General features: G+C 44.8%; 1 protein-coding gene across 4 annotated transcripts in view; it reads right to left on the bottom strand.

Moving 5' to 3' along the window:
* PNPLA7 (patatin like domain 7, lysophospholipase) overlaps positions 1-9,139 on the bottom strand; it is a 213,438-nt gene extending 204,299 nt beyond the window's left edge. For 2 of the 4 annotated variants that reach the window (XR_013221223.1, XM_077284546.1), the window contains exon 1: positions 9,024-9,139. The gene's annotated coding sequence lies outside the window, so the exon portion shown is untranslated. Of the gene's footprint in view, positions 1-8,786; positions 8,932-9,023 lie in introns of those variants that run through there. The other 2 variants (XM_077284547.1, XM_077284551.1) reach the window with 2 other exon arrangements.
* Between the last annotated feature and the right edge of the window lie 9,488 nt (positions 9,140-18,627).

Genomic DNA, 18,627 nt, shown 5'->3' with positions numbered 1-18,627 from the left:
AGCACATTGCCAGTGTAAACTGTAGATGTGCTGCTGAAAACATGATACTGTATGGTGATCTATTAGTGATCGTTCTGTCTCATCATTATTCCTCAGCTGGTGGAAAGAGGCCGGGAAACAAGCGAACAACTTCAGTATTGTCGATCAAACTCGTTTAGCGGCCTGAACTCAGCGCACGTAAATACAACAGAAAGGCTTCTGTGTGATGTGCAATATGTTGGCATTTGGGGACCCATTATAAACTTTGCCTAGGGCCCCACTTTGCCTAAAACCGGCCCTGCCTACAAATGTACAAAGATATTATACAGTCACCATGTGACAAGTGGGCCTGTGTAACTTCAAATGCCAGGGCTGAATTTTAGTCCCAGTCCGGCCCTGCTGGTGAGGCAGCTGAAGAGGCGTCTCATGTTTATCGTTACTATATGGCTACATTTCCTTCCCAGCGTCACCCCGTACTTCGCCTGTCACCTCGTTTTCACACATTGCCAGGACAGGATGGAGAAGACAGGATCTGAGGAGGGGAATGGGGTTCTTTGCATGCAAAGTCTGGATCAGAACAGGCCATCAATCCACAGAAATGTTTCCTGGATTTCTGTGGAGCAGACAAGCAGACAGTCCATCCATGTGTATAAAAAACAGCGCTCTATGTACAATCCCTGGCTGCTCCGCGCACTGAACATGGTGCCACCCCATAGACCAGCACACTGCTCTCCTGAAATACTCTGTGCTGCTGTCACCCTGTTCCCTCCACCACATATCTCCCAGAATCCTTGCTGCCTGCCATCCTCGGTGACTGTCTACTTGTCAGTATAAGGCAGCCGTCACACTAGCAGTATTTGGTCAGTATTTTACCTCAGTATTTGTAAGCCAAAACCAGGAGTGGGTGATAAATACAGAAGTGGTGCATATGTTTCTGTTATACTTTTCCTCTATGAAGGAACAGATGAATGACCTCGGGGAGACCAAAACATCCAACACTGCGGAGACACCATCACGTGTTTCTCAACGCAGTGATCCAGAACACTGCCCCCATCCCTTATGGGAAATATGCAAACGCATGTAAAGTAAGCTGCGGAGACACCATCACGTGTTTCTCAACGCAAGCAATGAATAGCCAGGCTTTTCTCCGGGAAGGAACAACCACGGGAAGGGCAGCATCCAATAAAGGAGAATATCCAATAAAGGAAGACCACCTATGCCAAGCATGGTATCCATCCACAAACAGCTGTTTCGGGGTTTTTGCCCCTCATCAGTGTGGAGTAGGAAACTGGCTATTAGGAGCAGTGCCTGGTGAAAGGCTATGAAGGAACAGATGAATACTTTTCCTCTATTTGTTCCACTCCCGGTTTTGGCTTACAAATACTGAGGTAAAATACTGACCAAATACTGCTAGTGTGACGTCAGCCTTACTCTGCAGTCACCAACAAAATGGCTGCTCACTGGGTTCCTGAATATCATCCTCTCTTATCCCTTAGCAAACACCCAGAAGGGGAGGAGAGGAGTGACATCACAAACGTCAGCAGACTCCGCCCATAATTACTGCAGTGCAGTAATGTGAGCTAGTTGTACACTAGGTTTTTGTCAAATTTCATTAGCTGCTCCCCCTAGTGTTTAAAAGTGGAAATGCCAAACTTAGTAAAATATGAAAAATAATTTTAAAAGATTATAAACAAATTATAATATTTTTAAAGAAAATTTAAACATTAATTCTTTACATTTTTTCAATCGCTGGTAAAAAAAAAAAATTTTGATGGCACCTTCCCTTTAAATCAAGGTGTGTCCACTAACTTGCATCACAGGTGTCTACAATCTTGGAATCAGTGAGTGGGCCTGTATATAAGGCTACTGTGCTGTTTGGTGACGTGTGTATCACACTCAACATGGACCAGAGGAAGTGAAGGAAAGAGTTGTCTCAGGAGATTAGAAAGAAGATTATAGACAAATACGTTAAGGGTAAAAGTTATAAGACCATCTCCACGCAGCTTGATGTTCCTGTGACTACAGTGGCACATATTCAGAAATTTAAGATCCATGGGACTTTAGCCAACCTCCCTGGACGTGGCCGCAGGAGGAAAATTGAAGACAAATCAAAGAGACGGATAATACGAATGGTAACTAAAGAGCCCAGAAAAACAGATTAACTGTGAACTTCAAGCTCAAGGAACATCAGTGTCAGATCGCACTATACATCGTTGTATGAGCCAAAATGGACTTCATGGCAGACGACCAATGAGGACACCATTGTTGATCATAAAAAAGCCAGACTAGAATTTGCCAAACTACATGTTGACAAGCCAAAAAGCTTCCAGGAGAATGTCCTGTGGACAGAGGAGACAAAAACTAAAAACTTTTTGGCAAGGCACATCAGCTCTATGTTCAGACGGAAAAATGAAGCATATCAGAAAAAAAAAAAAACACTGTCCCTACTGTGAAACATGGAGGAAGCTCTGTTATGTTCTGGGGCTGCTTTGCTGCATCTGGCACAGGGTGTCTAGAATGTGTGCAGGGTACAATGAAATCTCAAGACTATCAAGGGATTCTAGAGAGAAATGTGCTGCCGAGTGTCAGAAAGCTTGGTCTCAGTCACAGGTCAGGGGTCTCGCAACAGGATAATGACCCAAAATATAAATCTAAAAACACCCAAGAATGGCTAAGAGGAAAACATTGGACTATTCTGAAGTGGCCTTCTATGAGCCCTGACCTAAATCCTATTGAGCTTCTTTGGAAAGAGCTGAAACATGCCGACTGGAAAAGGCGACCTTCAAACACGAGACAACTGGAGCAGTTTGCTCTTGGGGACTGGGCCAAAATACCTGTTGAGAGGTGCAGAAGTCTCATTGACAGTTACAGGAATCGTTTGCAGTTATTGCCTCAAAAGGTTGTACAACAAAACATTAAGTTAAGGGTACCATCATTTCTTTTTCAGGCCTATTTCATGAGTTTTATTTTTTTTAAATTCTGTGGAAGAATGGTTGAAAAGCAATGTCTGACTCTCATTTGTTCATTTTCATAGATTTATTCAGGGCTGTGGAGTCGGTAAGCCAAACCTCCAACTCCAAATCCTCAATTTCCATGACACAAACTCCACCAAAATGGGCTCCAACTCCGACTCCACAGCCCTGGATTATTACTTTAGTCAGATTCAAGTTATTTCTGTGACCATTGTGTGTTTTTCTGTCATTAAACGATGGGTACCAACAGTTTTGACCACGTGAGTAGTTACATCACCGTGCAGTGTATACAGATGCATTACTGCACACTACACCATGTTCCAAATTATTATGCAAACAACATTTTTCTCAGATTTTCCTAAATGGTCGGTGCAAATGACAGTCAGTCTAATAAAAGTCATCACCCGTTAGAGTATACATCGAATTTTATTGAAGAAACCTCCCAATGATAACAGTATAATCTCCAAAATGAATAAAAACTTAAAATGCACTGTTCCAAATTATTAGGCACAGTAGAATTTCTAAACATTTGATATGTTTTAAAGAACTGAAATGCTCATTTGTGGAATTTGCAGCATTAGGAGGTCACATTCACTGAACAAAAAAGCTATTTAACTCCAAAACCTCCTAACAGGCCAAGTTACATGGTAACATAGGAGCCTTCTTTGATATCACCTTCAGGCTATGTGCACACGTTCAGGATTTTTAGTTTTTTAGCGTTTTTTTCGGCCGTTTTCCGCAGAAAAAAACTCTTACATAAGCACCCCATCATTTTCAATGCATTCCGCATTTTTTGTGCACATGCTGCATTTTTCTCTGCGGCGGAATCGCATTCCGGAAAAAAACGCAGCATGTTCATTCTTTGTGCGGAATCGCGGGGATTCCGCACACATAGGAATGCATTAATCCGCTTACTTCCCACATGGGGCTATGCCCACCATGCGGGAAGAAAGCGGATCACGTGCGGTTTGTACCCAGGGTAGAGGAGAGGAGACTCTTCTCCAGGCCCTGGGAACCATGTACCTGTTTAAAAAAAAAAAAGGAATTAAAATAAAAAAATCGTGATATTCTCACCTTCCGGCGTCCCCCGCAGCCTCCCCGCTCCTCGCGATGCTCCCGTTCCCAATAATGCCTTGTGACAATGACCTGTGATGACATAGCAGTCTCGTGAGACAGCTACGTCATATGGGGTAATTGCCGCGAGGCATTATTGGGAAAGGGAGCATCACGAGGAGCGGGAAGGCTGCAGGGGACGCCGGAAGGTGAGAATATCACGATTTTTTACTTTTGTTTATTATTTTTATCATTCTATCTTTTTACTATTGATGCTGTATAGGCAGCATCAATAGTAAAAAGTTGGTCACACTTGTCAAACACTATGTTTGACAAGTGTGACCAACCTGTCAATCAGTTTTCCAAGCGATGCTACAGATCGCTTGGAAAACGCTAGCATTCTGCAAGCTAATTACGCTTGCAAAATGCTAGTGTTTAGCGGGAATATGTATGCCAATTCTGCAAGCGTATTTCCCGCAGCAGGAGGCGCAGAATTGCCACGGAAATTCTGCAACGTGTGCACATAGCCTAAGGCTATGTGCACACGTCAGGATTTCTGGCAGAAATTTTCCTGACAAAAACCGGACATTTCTGCCAGAAATCCGCATGCGTTTTTACCGCGATTTTACCACGTTTTTACTACCGCGTTTTTTGTGCTTTTTTTCCCAATGCATAGAATAGCGGGAAAAACGCAAAAAAAACGCAAAAATAATGAACATGCTGCTTTTTTTTACCACGATGCGTTTTTTTTCACGGAAAAAAACGCACCATGTGCACAAAACATGCAGAATTCATTCTAAATGATAGGATGCATAATGTATGCGTTTTAATGAGTTTTTATAGCGTTTTTATCGCGAAAAAACCTGAACGTGTGCACATACCCTAAGGGTATGTGTCCACGTTCAGGATTGCATCAGGATTTTGTCAGGATTTTACGCAGGTAAAATCTGCACCTGAGGTCACTGGCACGTCACCTGCAATGTTCATGCCTTGTTTGAGGATTGTAAGGACATGCTGTCTTCTGAAAAGACGTGCCGCATGTCCGTTTTCGCAGGTCTGCCGCATGCGTCTTTTAATGCATAGTGGAGACGGGATTTCATGAAATCCCCTCCACTATGCTGTAACATCTGGATGCTGCGTGTTTGACGCCGCATCAAACATGCAGCGTTTCCTGAACGTTGAAACATACCCTTACAATTCTTGCATCCATTGAACTTGTGAGTTTTTGGAGAGTTTCTGCTTGTATTTCTTTGCATGAAGTCAGAATAGCCTCCCAGAGCTGCTGTTTTGATGTGAACTGCCTCCCTTCCACCCTCATAGATATTTTGCTTGATGATACTCCGAAGGGTCTCTATAGGGTTGAGGTCAGGGGAAGATGGTGGCCACACCATGAGTTTATCTACTTTTATGCCCATAGCAGCCAATGACTCAGAGGTTTTCTTTGCAGCATGAGATGGTGCATTGTCATGCATGAAGATGGTTTTGCTCCTGAAGGCACGTTTCTGCTTTTTAGACCATGGAAGAAAGTTGTCAGTCAGAAACTCTATATACTTTGCAGAGGTCATTTTCACACCTTCAGGAACCTTAAAGGGCTCTACCAGTTGTTTCCCCATGATTCTGGCCCAAAATATGACTCCTCCACCTCCTTGCTGACGTCGCAGCCTTGTGGGGACATGGTGGCCATCCACTAACCATCCACTACTCCATCCATCTGGACCATCCGGGGTTGCTCAACACTCATCAGTAAACAAAACTGTTTGGAAATTAGTCTTCATGTATGTCTGGGCCCACTGCAACCGTTTCTGCTTGTGAACACTGTTTAGGGGTGGCCGAATAGTAGGTTTATGAACCACAGCAAGCCTTTGAAGGATCCTACACCTTGAGGTTCGAGGGACTCCAGAGGCACCAGCAGCTTCAAATAACTGTTTGCTGATTTGTAATGGCTTTTTAGCAGCTGCTCTCTTAATCTGATGAACATGTCTGGCAGAAACCTTCCTCATGATTCCTTTATCAGCACAAACACGTCTGTGCTCAGATTCAGCCAAAAACCTCTTAACACTACGATGGTCACGCTTACGTTTTCGGGTAATATCTAATGTTTTCATCCCTTGACCAAGAAATTGCACTATTTGATGCTTTTCGGCAGCAGAGAGATCCTTTTTCTTTCCCATGTTGAAAGCTGTGACCTGCTTAATAATGTGGATCATCATTTTTAAGTAGTTTTCCTTGAATTAGAATCACCTGGAAAACTAATTATCACATGTGTTTAAGATTGATTTCAGTGATCCATTGAGCCCTGAGACACAATACCATCCACGAGTTTATTTGTAAAACAAAACAATTAAATCTTTATAACACAAATCCAATTTGCATAATAATTAGGAACACTGTGTATATATCACTGTATTTAGATACATCACCGAGCAGTGTATACAGATACATTACTGGACAATATACTTCACTGTATTTAGTTACATCACCGTGCAGTGTATTCAGATTATATTACTGCACACCATATACCACTGTACAGCATAGTTACATCACAGTACAGATTTTACCGATTACATTACTGCACACTATATATCACCGTGCAGAAATATTTGGTCTTGAATATTTCTGACAAAAATAAATGCTATTACATTTTGACAAGTGCTGAGTTTTAGCAGAAAAGGTTCTGTCATTTTAGAAATTGTAATTAAGAAAGTTCGGAACATCAGCAAACACTTTCAAAAGCATTTTGTGGTTTTTGTTTACAGGCTAATGCGCCTCCCACAAGGCTCATATTGCCCTCCTAAAACACAATAAAATATTCTTTGACATAGTTGATCATCCACCAGACACTCTTGATTTGGCCTCATCTAATTATTATCTCTTTCTGAAACTCCCTCATCCAAAAAAAAAAAGCATTGGAAGGGCAAAAATTTAGGACAAACGAGATGGTATTTGATGCTGTGGAATAGCGGTTTGCACAACCGGATAACTTTTTTTTTTTCCTCAAAAATTACAATTAGGGTATGTTTCCACGGTCTGGAATGGCAGCGCTTTGGACGCAGCAGATACCCGCTGCGTCCAGAGCGCTGCCGGCTTTTGTACGCGATGTGATTCCACATGTGTTCATTGAACCATGCGGAATCACTGAATCCTATACATAGACTGTGTAATTTAGATTGCGAAGACTGATCGCACAGTGCAGTATATACAGAAACGCCACAGTATATAGATATCCTACATGCAGTGTATACAGAGACGCTACAGTATATAGATATCGTACCTGCAGTGTATACAGAGACGCCACAGTATATAGATATCCTACATGCAGTGTATACAGAGACGTCACAGTATTTAGATATCGTACAGTGCAGTGTATACAGAAACGCCACAGTATATAGATATCGTACAGTGCAGTGTATACAGAAACGCCACAGTATATAGATATCGTACAGTGCAGTATATACAGAAACGCCACAGTATATAGATATCCTACATGCAGTGTATACAGAGACGCTACAGTATATAGATATCGTACAGTGCAGTGTATACAGAGACGTCACAGTATATAGATATCGTACAGTGCAGTGTATAAACGCCACAGTATATAGATATCGTACAGTGCAGTGTATACAGAGACGTCACAGTATATAGATATCGTACAGTGCAGTGTATACAGAAACGCCACAGTATATAGATATCGTACAGTGCAGTGTATACAGAGACGTCACATTATATAGATATCGTACAGTGCAGTGTATACAGAGACGTCACAGTATATATATATCGTACAGTGCAGTGTATAGAGAGGTCACCGTGTATATATATATCGTACAGTGCAGTGTATATAGACGTCACAGTATTTAGATATCGTACAGTGCAGTGTATACAGAAACGCCACAGTATATAGATATCCTACATGCAGTGTATACAGAGACGCTACAGTATATAGATATCGTACCTGCAGTGTATAGAGACCTCACAGTGTATATATATATATATATATATATATATATATATATATATATATATATATATATATATATATATATAGCAAAAAAAAGAAAAAACTTAGCGGCACTGCCCCAAGAACCAAGGAAAACCGACTGCGGACTCTGCGTGGGAAACACAAATGGAAGGCTCCTTATTGCAAAATCAAGTGTGACCCCGGTGCTCCTCAACAGAAACAAAGTCCATGTGTAAATGTTGTAGATGAGATAAAGTAATGAGGGCACTCACCGGTCTTCTGTAAAATCACTTCTTTATTTAGAAAGTAACATCCAGAGTAAAGGCAGCGGCCGGGGGAGAGAGAGGGAGCAGGGGTGGACGACGGCCGTTTCGCGCTTGTCCTGCGCTTCTACTTCTACTTCTATATATATATCGTACAGTGCAGTGTATAGAGAGGTCACCGTATATATATATCGTACAGTGCAGTGTATAGAGACGTCACAGTATATAGATATCGTACAGTGCAGTGTATAGAGACGTCAGTATATATATATATATATATATATCGTACAGTGCAGTGTATAGAGACGTCACAGTATATATATATCGTACAGTGCAGTGTATAGAGACGTCACAGTATATAGATATCGTACAGTGCAGTGTATAGAGACGTCAGTATATATATATATATATATATCGTACAGTGCAGTGTATAGAGACGTCACAGTATATATATATCGTACAGTGCAGTGTATAGAGACGTCACAGTATATAGATATCGTACAGTGCAGTGTATAGAGAGGTCACCGTATATATCGTACAGGGCAGTGTATACAGGTACATTACCGTGCACCGTCTCCTTTGCGGTCAGGCACCACACAGACACATACGGTATGAGCACTGACCGGCTGCCCCCCGCCTGCCCTGTAACTTGGGGGAGCTGCTGGTATCCCCGGGGCCCTTGTCTCCTGCAGTGCTCGCTCTTGCTATGTCCTCGGGGCCTTACACAGATGCCGGTCCACAATGACAGCTGTCACCGTGTGTAATGACACTGGCCTGCCGCACTCAGAGCCGGCCACTTACCGGCGGTCCCGTACGCAGCGGTCAGCGCTGCCCTCCTCTCCGTGTTTTCCCCACCTGACACGCGTCACATGACTGCAGATCCCTACTGTGGATTGGCAGCTAGGAGCTAGACCACTGACAAATCACAGCGCTGCTTCCCCGGCGATCACTTCCTGTGCCGCCCCCATCCCCCGCAGGCGGGAGCCCGAGCACACTGACAAGTTGGGACTGTGCTCAGGGTGACAGCCGGAAAGTCCCGGCATGGTGGCACCGTGCTCGCTCACAGCACAGGCAGAGCGCTCAACGAGGGTGAAGGTGGTTTCTTATTCGGCAATTTTTTCTTTTCTGTTTTTTTTATAGGGTTAACCTCAAAAACTAAGCATCACAATAATAACATACAAAGCAGCGAGGAGCCATGATGTGAATACACTTAAAAACAGCTGCAAAAATTATAAAACTGGCACAAAAATGGGCATTGGAGGGCACTAATGAAAGGGTTAAATGCCTTTGGGCCACTGATCTCACACTGCAGACATATAGAACAGGGCGCCCCAAATCAAAACCAGGTCCCTCCAGCCTGGCCCAAATGTGATCTGGGCATCTGAACTGGCATCAAAGTGGGCAGACAGTCGATTTTGGCCATTTGAATAAGTAACTGGTGTTTTTAAGGGGTTAAATGACTTTGGGCCACTGATCTGACACTTAAAATACACAGATAGTGATGCCCTGCGTCAAGCCCAGGTCCATGTAGTCATGTGGATTCTTAGGCTACGTGCACACTTTGCGGATTCTGCTGCAGATTTTTCCGCAGCGGATTTGATGAAATCCGCAGTGCAAAAAGTACTGCGGATTTATCGCGTTTTTTTGTGCGGTTTCCACTGCGGTTTTAGACACCTGCGGTTTTTTAACATGGAGCAGGTGCCAAACCGCTGCGGATTCCGCACAAAGAAGTGACATGCTGCGGAATGAAAACCGCTACGTTTCCGCGTGGTTTTTTCCGCAGCATGTGCACAGCGTTTTTTGTTTTCCATAGGTTAACATTGTACTGTACACCACATGGAAAACTGCTGCGGATCCGCAGCGTCCAAAAACGCTGCGGATCCGCAGCAAAAACCGCAAAGTGTGCACATAGCCTAAATGTGAGGTCAGTGACCCAAAGTCATTTAACCCCTTATAAACATCAGTTACTTATTTAAATCGATGAAAATGGGCTGTTTGCCCACTTTGATGCCAATTCTGATGCTCTGAAGAACCCATTTTGGCCAGGCTGGCGAGACCTGGTTTTGATGTGGGGGCTCCATGTTCTATATGTCTGCAGTGTGATATCAGTGGCCCAAAGTCAATTTAACCCCTTAAAAACACCAGTTATTCAAATGGCCAAAATCGACTACCCACTTTGATGCCAGTTCTGATGCCCAGATCACATTTGGGCCAGGCTGGAGGGACCTGGTTTTGATGTGGGGTGCCCTGTTCTATATGTCTGCAGTGTGAGATCAGTGGCCAAAGTCAATTAACCCTTTCATTAATGCCCTTCGGTGCCCATTTTGATACCCATTTTTGTGCCAGTTTTGTATATGTTTAAGTGTATTCACATCAGGCACCTAGGTGCATTGTATGTTATTATTGTGATGCTTATTTTTTGTTGTTAAACCTGTAAAAAAATAAAAATAAATTGCTGAATAAGAAACTAACAAATAAGAAACCAACTTCAGCCTTGTGAGTGCTCAGTCATACACAGTACCGGCAGAGTGCTCAGTCATACACAGTACTGTGTAAAACCAATCACCAGAACTATGGAGCAGAACCCAAGAAAGCACTAGCAAGGATATATACTTGAATAGACTTTATTTGCAACAGTTAAAATACAACATACATAGTGTGCACATATTTTAGGACAAAAGATAATAAAAAGCAAGAATGCATAACCTCATTTACTATATTGAAAGCTAAGTAGGAATAAGAGGCACCCAAAAAAATATATATATGTATGTATATATCTGTGCAGATCTCCTGTAAAGCTAGGTATGAACAGAAAAAACTATGCAAGTGATCCCATTGACCCCTAGATTAACAAAAGGATCATGTATCACTATGAGAAATCAATAAAGGGACGTGATCAAATGAATCAAGCAATAAAAGGCCCATACATAAGGTAACATTGTGCAAAGTGCAAACAAAAAATAAAGAAGCGTGATCAAATGAATCCAGCAGCAAAAAAGCCCATAGGGCAACAATGTGCAAGGTACAAAAGTGCAAAGTGCCAGCAAACGGAAAATACTTTAGGAGAATCTGTACCTTATAGGTGCCACTCGGTCCCAGCAATGCTGACGAAGGATTTCCAATCCGAAACGCGCGTCGGGGTGTGCGCATTGCTGGGACCGAGTGGTTTCCACTTCTTTTTTTGTTGCACTAGGGGATGAATATATAATTTCATTGTTATATACTCATGTTTGGATTGTATTGATTATTTTTGAAAGTTATCAGTCCTCTGAGGTGTATACATTATTGCCTAACATACACAGTACCGGCAGAGTAACCAGTCATACACAGTACTGGCAGAGTAACCAGTCATACACAGTAGCAGCAGAGTAACCAGTCATACACAGTACTGGCAGAGCGATCAGTCATACACAGTACCGGCAGAGCGATCAGTCATACACAGTAGCAGAAGAGTGCTCATACACCGTACAGGCAGAGTGCTCAGTGATACAAAGTACCAGCAGAATGATCAGTCATACACAGTACCGGCCGAGTGCTCACTCATACACAGTACCGGCAGAGTGTTCACTCACACAGTACCAGCAGAGTGATCAGTCATACACAGTAGCGGCAGAGTGACCAGTCATACACAGTATTGGCAAAGTGATCAGTCACACACAGTACTGGCAGAGTGATCAGTCATATATAGTACAGACAGAGTGATCAGTCATACACAGTACCGGCAGAGTGCTCAGTTATACACAGTACCGGCAGAGTGCTCAGTCATACACAGTACCGGCAGAGTGATCAGTCATACACAGTACCGGCAGACTGATCACACAGTACAGGCAGAGTGCTAACTCATACACAGTACCGGCAGAGTGATCAGTCATACACAGTACTGGCAGAGTGCCCAGTCATACACAGTAGCGGAAGAGTGCTCACTCATACACAGTGCTGGCAGAGCAATCAATCATACACAGTGCTGGCAGAGCAATCAGTCATACACAGTGCCGGCAGAGTGCTCACTCATACACAGTACCGGCAGAGTGCTCAGTCATACAGAGTACAGGCAGAGTGCTCACTCATACACAGTACCGGCAGTAGTAGTACCGCTACTGTGTATGACTAATCGCTCTGCCAGTACTATGTATGACTGATCACTCTGCCGGTACTGTGTATGAGTGAGCACTCTTCCGCTACTGTGTATGACTGAGCACTCAGCCTGTACTGTGTATGATTGGTTACTCTGCCGGTACTGTGTATGAGTGAGCACTCTTCCGCTACTGTGCATGACTGATCGCTCTGCCAGTACTGTGTATGACTGATCGCTCTGCTGGTACTGTGTATGACTGATCACTCTGCCGGTACTGTGTATGAGTGAGCACTCTGCCGGTACTGTGTATGAGTGAGCACTCTGCCGGTACTGTGTATGAGTGAGCACTCTGCCGGTACTGTGTATGAGTGAGCACTCTGCCTGTACAGTGTATGACTGATCACTCTGCCGGTACTGTGTGTGACTGATCACTCTGCCGGTACTGTGTGTGCCTGATCACTCTGCTCTGCCGGTACTGTGTATGACTGGTCACTCTGCCGCTACTGTGTATGACTGATCACTCTGCTGATACTGTGTATGAGTGAGGACTCTGCCGGTACTGTGTATGACTGAGCACTCTGCCTGTACTGTGTATGACTGAGCACTCTGCCTGTACTGTGTATGACTGAGCACTCTGCCTGTACTGTGTATGACTGATCACTCTGCCGCTACTGTGTATGCGTGAGCACTGTTCCGCTCACTCATGCACAGTAGCGGCAGAGTGACCAGTCATACACAGTACCGGCAGAGTGCTTAGTCATACACAGTACCGGCAGAGTCCTCACTCATACACAGTATCAGCAGAGTCCTTACTCATACACAGTACCAGCAGAGTGCTTAGTCATGCACAGTACCGGCAGAGTGATTAGTCATACACAATACCGGCAGAGTGCTCAGTTATACACAGTACCGGCAGAGTGCTCTGTCATACACAGTACCGGCAGAGTGATCAGTCATACACAGTACCGGCAGAGTGCTCAGTCATACACAGTACCGGCAGACTGATCACACAGTACAGGCAGAGTGCTAACTCATACACAGTACCGGCAGAGTGATCAGTCATACACAGTACTGGCAGAGTGCCCAGTCATACACAGTAGCGGAAGAGTGCTCACTCATACACTGTACAGGCAGAGTGCTCACTTCTACACAGTACTGGCAGAGTGCTCACTTCTACACAGTACTGGCAGAGTGCTCACTTCTACACAGTACTGGCAGAGTGATCAGTCATACACAGTACCGGCAGAGTGCTCAGTCATACACAGTACTGGCAGAGCGATCAGTCATACACAGTACTGGCAGAGTGCTCACTTCTACACAGTACTGGCAGAGTGCTCACTTCTACACAGTACTGGCAGAGTGATCAGTCATACACAGTACCGGCAGAGTGCTCAGTCATACACAGTACTGGCAGAGCGATCAGTCATACACAGTACTGGCAGAGCGATCAGTCATACACAGTAGCATGATATAGAAAATGTTCAGCACAGCCTAAAAGAGGAGGTGCATAGATATAGGTTCCCAAACCTTAATACGTGGAATAGTTACAACTAGCACACTGCAATGTGATGCAAAAAAAGGGGGTGTTTAATATCCATACAGTAACCACAAACGTTTCGGTCTGCAATGGACCTTCATCAGTGTGCTAAATGTAGCATGAATGGTATATATAGTGGAACCCCGGTAGGAATTAACTGATTTGCATCAAAATATAAGTTTTACTTGAAAAATTGCACTGAAAACAGTTTTGAATGGTAGGTCAGTCCGGCTAGCGGGAGAGAAAGAGACACGAGAGCCACGCGGTATCCACCGCAAGTGGAGTCACTCATACACAGTACCGGCAGAGTGCTCACTCATACACAGTACCGGCAGAGTGCTCAGTAATACACAGTACCGGCAGAGTGATCAGTCATGCACAGTACCGGCAGAGTGATCAGTCATGCACAGTACCGGCAGAGTGATCAGTCATACACAGTACCGGCAGAGTGATCAGTCATACACAGTACCGGCAGAGTGCTCAGTCATACACAGTACCGGCAGAGTGCTCAGTCATACAGAGTACCGGCAGAGTGCTCAGTCATACACAGTACCGGCAGAGTGCTCAGTCATACACAGTACCGGCAGAGTGCTCACTCATACACAGTACCGGCAGAGTGCTCAGTCATACACAGTACCAGCAGAGTGCTCAGTCATACACAGTACCGGCAGAGTCCTCACTCATACACAGTACCGGCAGAGTGCTCACTCATACACAGTACCGGCAGAGTGCTCACTCATACACAGTACCAGCAGAGTGCTCAGTCATACACAGTACCGGCAGAGTGCTCAGTCATACACAGTACCGGCAGAGTGCTCACTCATACACAGTAGCGGAAGAGTGCTCACTCATACACAGTAGTGGCAAAGTGACCAGTCATACACAGTACAGGCAGAGTGATCAGTCATACACAGTAGCGGCAGAGTGCTCACTCATACACAGTAGCGGCAGAGTGCTCACTCATACACAGTAGCGGCAGAGTGCTCACTCATACACAGTAGCGGCAGAGTGCTCACTCATACACAGTAGCGGAAGAGTGCTCACTCATACACAGTAGTGGCAAAGTGACCAGTCATACACAGTAGCATGATATAGAAAATATTCAGCACAGCCTAAAAGAGGAGGTGCATAGATATAGGTTCCCAAACCTTAATACGTGGAATAGTTACAACTAGCACACTCCAATGTGATGCAAAAAAAGGGGGTGTTTAATATACATACAGTAACCACAAACGTTTCGGTCTGCAATGGACCTTCATCAGTGTGCTAAATGTAGCATGAATGGTATATGTAGTGGAACCCCGGTAGGAATTAACTGATTCGCATCAAAATGTAAGTTTTACTTGAAAAATTGCACTGAAAACAGTTTTGAATGGTAGGTCAGTCCGGCTAGCGGGAGAGAGAGACACGAGAGCCACGCGGTATCCACCGCAAGTGGAGTCACTCATACACAGTACCAGCAGAGTGCTCACTCATACACAGTACCGGCAGAGTGATCAGTCATACACAGTACCGACAGAGTGCTCACTCATACACAGTACCGGAAGAGTGATCAGTCATACACAGTACCGGCAGAGTGATCAGTCATGCACAGTACCGGCAGAGTGATCAGTCATACACAGTACCGGCAGAGTGATCAGTCATACACAGTACCGGCAGAGTGCTCAGTCATACACAGTACCAGCAGAGTGCTCAGTCATACACAGTACCGGCAGAGTGCTCAGTCATACACAGTACCGGCAGAGTGCTCAGTCATACACAGTACCGGCAGAGTGCTCAGTCATACACAGTGCCGGCAGAGTGCTCAGTCATACACAGTACCGACAGAGTGCTCAGTCATACACAGTACCGGCAGAGTGCTCAGTCATACACAGTACTGGCAGAGTGCTCACTCATACACAGTAGCGGAAGAGTGCTTACTCATACACAGTAGTGGCAAAGTGACCAGTCATACACAGTACAGGCAGAGTGATCAGTCACACACAGAAGCGGAAGAGTGCTCACTCATACACAGTAGCGGCAGAGTGCTCACTCATACACAGTAGCGGCAGAGTGCTCACTCATACACAGTAGCGGCAGAGTGCTCACTCATACACAGTAGCGGCAGAGTGCTCACTCATACACAGTAGCGGCAGAGTGCTCACTCATACACAGTAGCGGAAGAGTGCTCACTCATACACAGTAGCGGAAGAGTGCTCACTCATACACAGTAGCGGAAGAGTGCTCACTCATACACAGTAGCGGAAGAGTGCTCACTCATACACAGTAGCGGCAAAGTGACCAGTCATACACAGTAGTGGCAAAGTGACCAGTCATACACCGTACCGGCAGAGTGTTCAGTCATACACAGTAGCATGATACAGAAAATGTTCAGCACAGCCTAAAAGAGGAGGTGCATAGATACAGGTTCCCAAACCTTAATACATGGAATAGTTACAACTAGCACAATCCAATGTGATGCAAAAAAGGGGGTGTTTAATATACATACAGTAACCACAAACATTTCGGTCTGCAATGGACCTTCATCAGTGTGCTAAATGTAGCATGAATGGTATATATAGTGGAACCCCGATAGGAATTAACTGATTCGCATCAAAATGTAAGTTTTACTGGAAAAATTGCACTGAAAACAGTTTTGAATGGTAGGTCAGTCCGGTTAGCGGGAAAGAAAGAAACGAGAGCCACGCGGTATCCACCGCAAGTGGAGTCACTCATACACAGTACCGGCAGAGTGCTCACTCATACACAGTACCGGCAGAGTGCTCACTCATACACAGTACCGGCAGAGTGCTCACTCATACACAGTACCGACAGAGTGCTCACTCATACACAGTACCGGAAGAGTGATCAGTCATACACAGTACCGGCAGAGCGATCAGTCATGCACAGTACCAGCAGAGTGCTCAGTCATACACAGTATCGGCAGAGTGCTCAGTCATACACAGTACCGGCAGAGTGCTCAGTCATACACAGTACAGGCTGAATGCTCACTCATACACAGTAGCGGCAGAGTGCTCAGTCATACACAGTACCGGCAGAGTGCTCAGTCATACACAGTACAGGCTGAATGCTCACTCATACACAGTAGCGGCAGAGTGATCAGTCATACACAGTACCGGCAGAGTGCTCACTCATACACAGCACAGGCAGAGTGCTCACTCATACACAGTACCGGCAGAGTGATCAGTCATACACTGTAGCGGAAGAGTGCTCACTCATACACAGTAGCTGCAGAGTGACCAGTCATACACAGTATTGGCAAAGTGACCAGTCATACACAGTACCGGCAGAGTGATCAGTCAAACACAGTACCGGAAGAGTGATCAGTCATACACAGTACTGGCAGAGTGATCAGTCATACACAGTACTGGCAGAGTGCTTTCTCATACCCAGTACCGGCAGAGTGCTCAGTCATACCCAGTACCGGCAGAGTGTTCAGTCATACCCAGTACCGGCAGAGTGCTCAGTCATACCCAGTACCGGTAGAGTGCTCAGTCATACACAGTACCGTCAGAGTGCTCACTCATAAACAGTACCGTCAGAGGGCTCACTCATACACAGTAGCGGAAGAGTGCTCTCTCATACACAGTAGCGGCAAAGTGACCAGTCATACATAGTACAGGCAGAATGCTCAGCCATACACAGTAGCGGAAGAGTGCTCACTCATACACAGTACCAGCAGAGCGATCAGTCATATACAGTAGCGGCAGAGTGACCAGTCACACACAGTACCGGCAGAGTGCTCACTGATACACAGTAGCGGCAGAGTGCTCACTCATACACAGAACCAGCAGAGTCCTTAGGCTAGTTTCACATTTGCGTCTAAATCCACAGCGTTTAAAACGCATCCGCAAGTGGTGGAAAAAACACATGTAAACGCGTACAAACGCAGCGTTTTTTTGACGCATGCGTTTAAAAAAACGCCGCGTTTGTACGCGTTTACATGCGTTTTTTCCTGTGTTTGCGTTTTTGGTGCGCATGATGAGAAATTTCACAAGAGAAAAATAAAGATAACCAGACACCGCCAATGGGACTACAGAGGGCGTGTGTTATGGAATCTCTATATATAGACCCTAGGGCTACTGAAATTTTTACAGTTTGCTACTGTATCCTGTGTCATAATGGATCTTCGCATGGAGAGCTTTTATTTCAACCTGGATTTCAGCTTCAAGCTGTTTCTTGCCTGTGCTTTCGCTTGGGAGCAAGACAGATATCGCCAAAGATGGAGAAGGAGACAACGTAGGCGTTTTTGGAGGCACCCCATTATCGAACTACGTGAGAGCCGTGGAGCCTACCACACGTTCTATGCCGAGCTTAATGCCAACCCGGAGAAATTCCAGGAATACACACGAATGTCGCAAGACTCATTCCTGGATTTGTTGTCTCGTGTCCAAGGAGCCATACGGCGACAGGACACCCAACTCCGTAAAGCTATTCCACCCGAGGAACGTCTGCTGGTTACATTAAGGTACGTTCAAAATCTAAACCAATGACAGTCCAAATTTAGTGTTTTCTGACATGTATTTTTTGGGTATTTTCCTTTCTTTCTTGAGCGTAATCACACCATAAAAAGAATAGATTGTAATGGTTTTTGTGTTTGTTTTTCTTACAGATTTCTGGCCCCCGGAGAGAGTTTATCATCCCTCCACTTCCAATACCGGCTTGGAATATCCACCCTGTCCGGAATAGTTGCGGACACCTGCCGGGCTTTGTGGAATGTACTCCGGGATGAGTTTATACCCCTACCCACCTTGGACATGTGGCTAGAAATTGCAGAGAAATTCTGGAGTGTG

Source organism: Ranitomeya variabilis, chromosome 2 (genome assembly GCF_051348905.1).
Source record: "Ranitomeya variabilis isolate aRanVar5 chromosome 2, aRanVar5.hap1, whole genome shotgun sequence".
NCBI classification, from domain to species: domain Eukaryota; kingdom Metazoa; phylum Chordata; class Amphibia; order Anura; family Dendrobatidae; genus Ranitomeya; species Ranitomeya variabilis.
The sequence above is the reverse complement of the archived record's forward strand: the minus strand, read 5'-3'. Positions and strand labels throughout refer to the sequence as shown.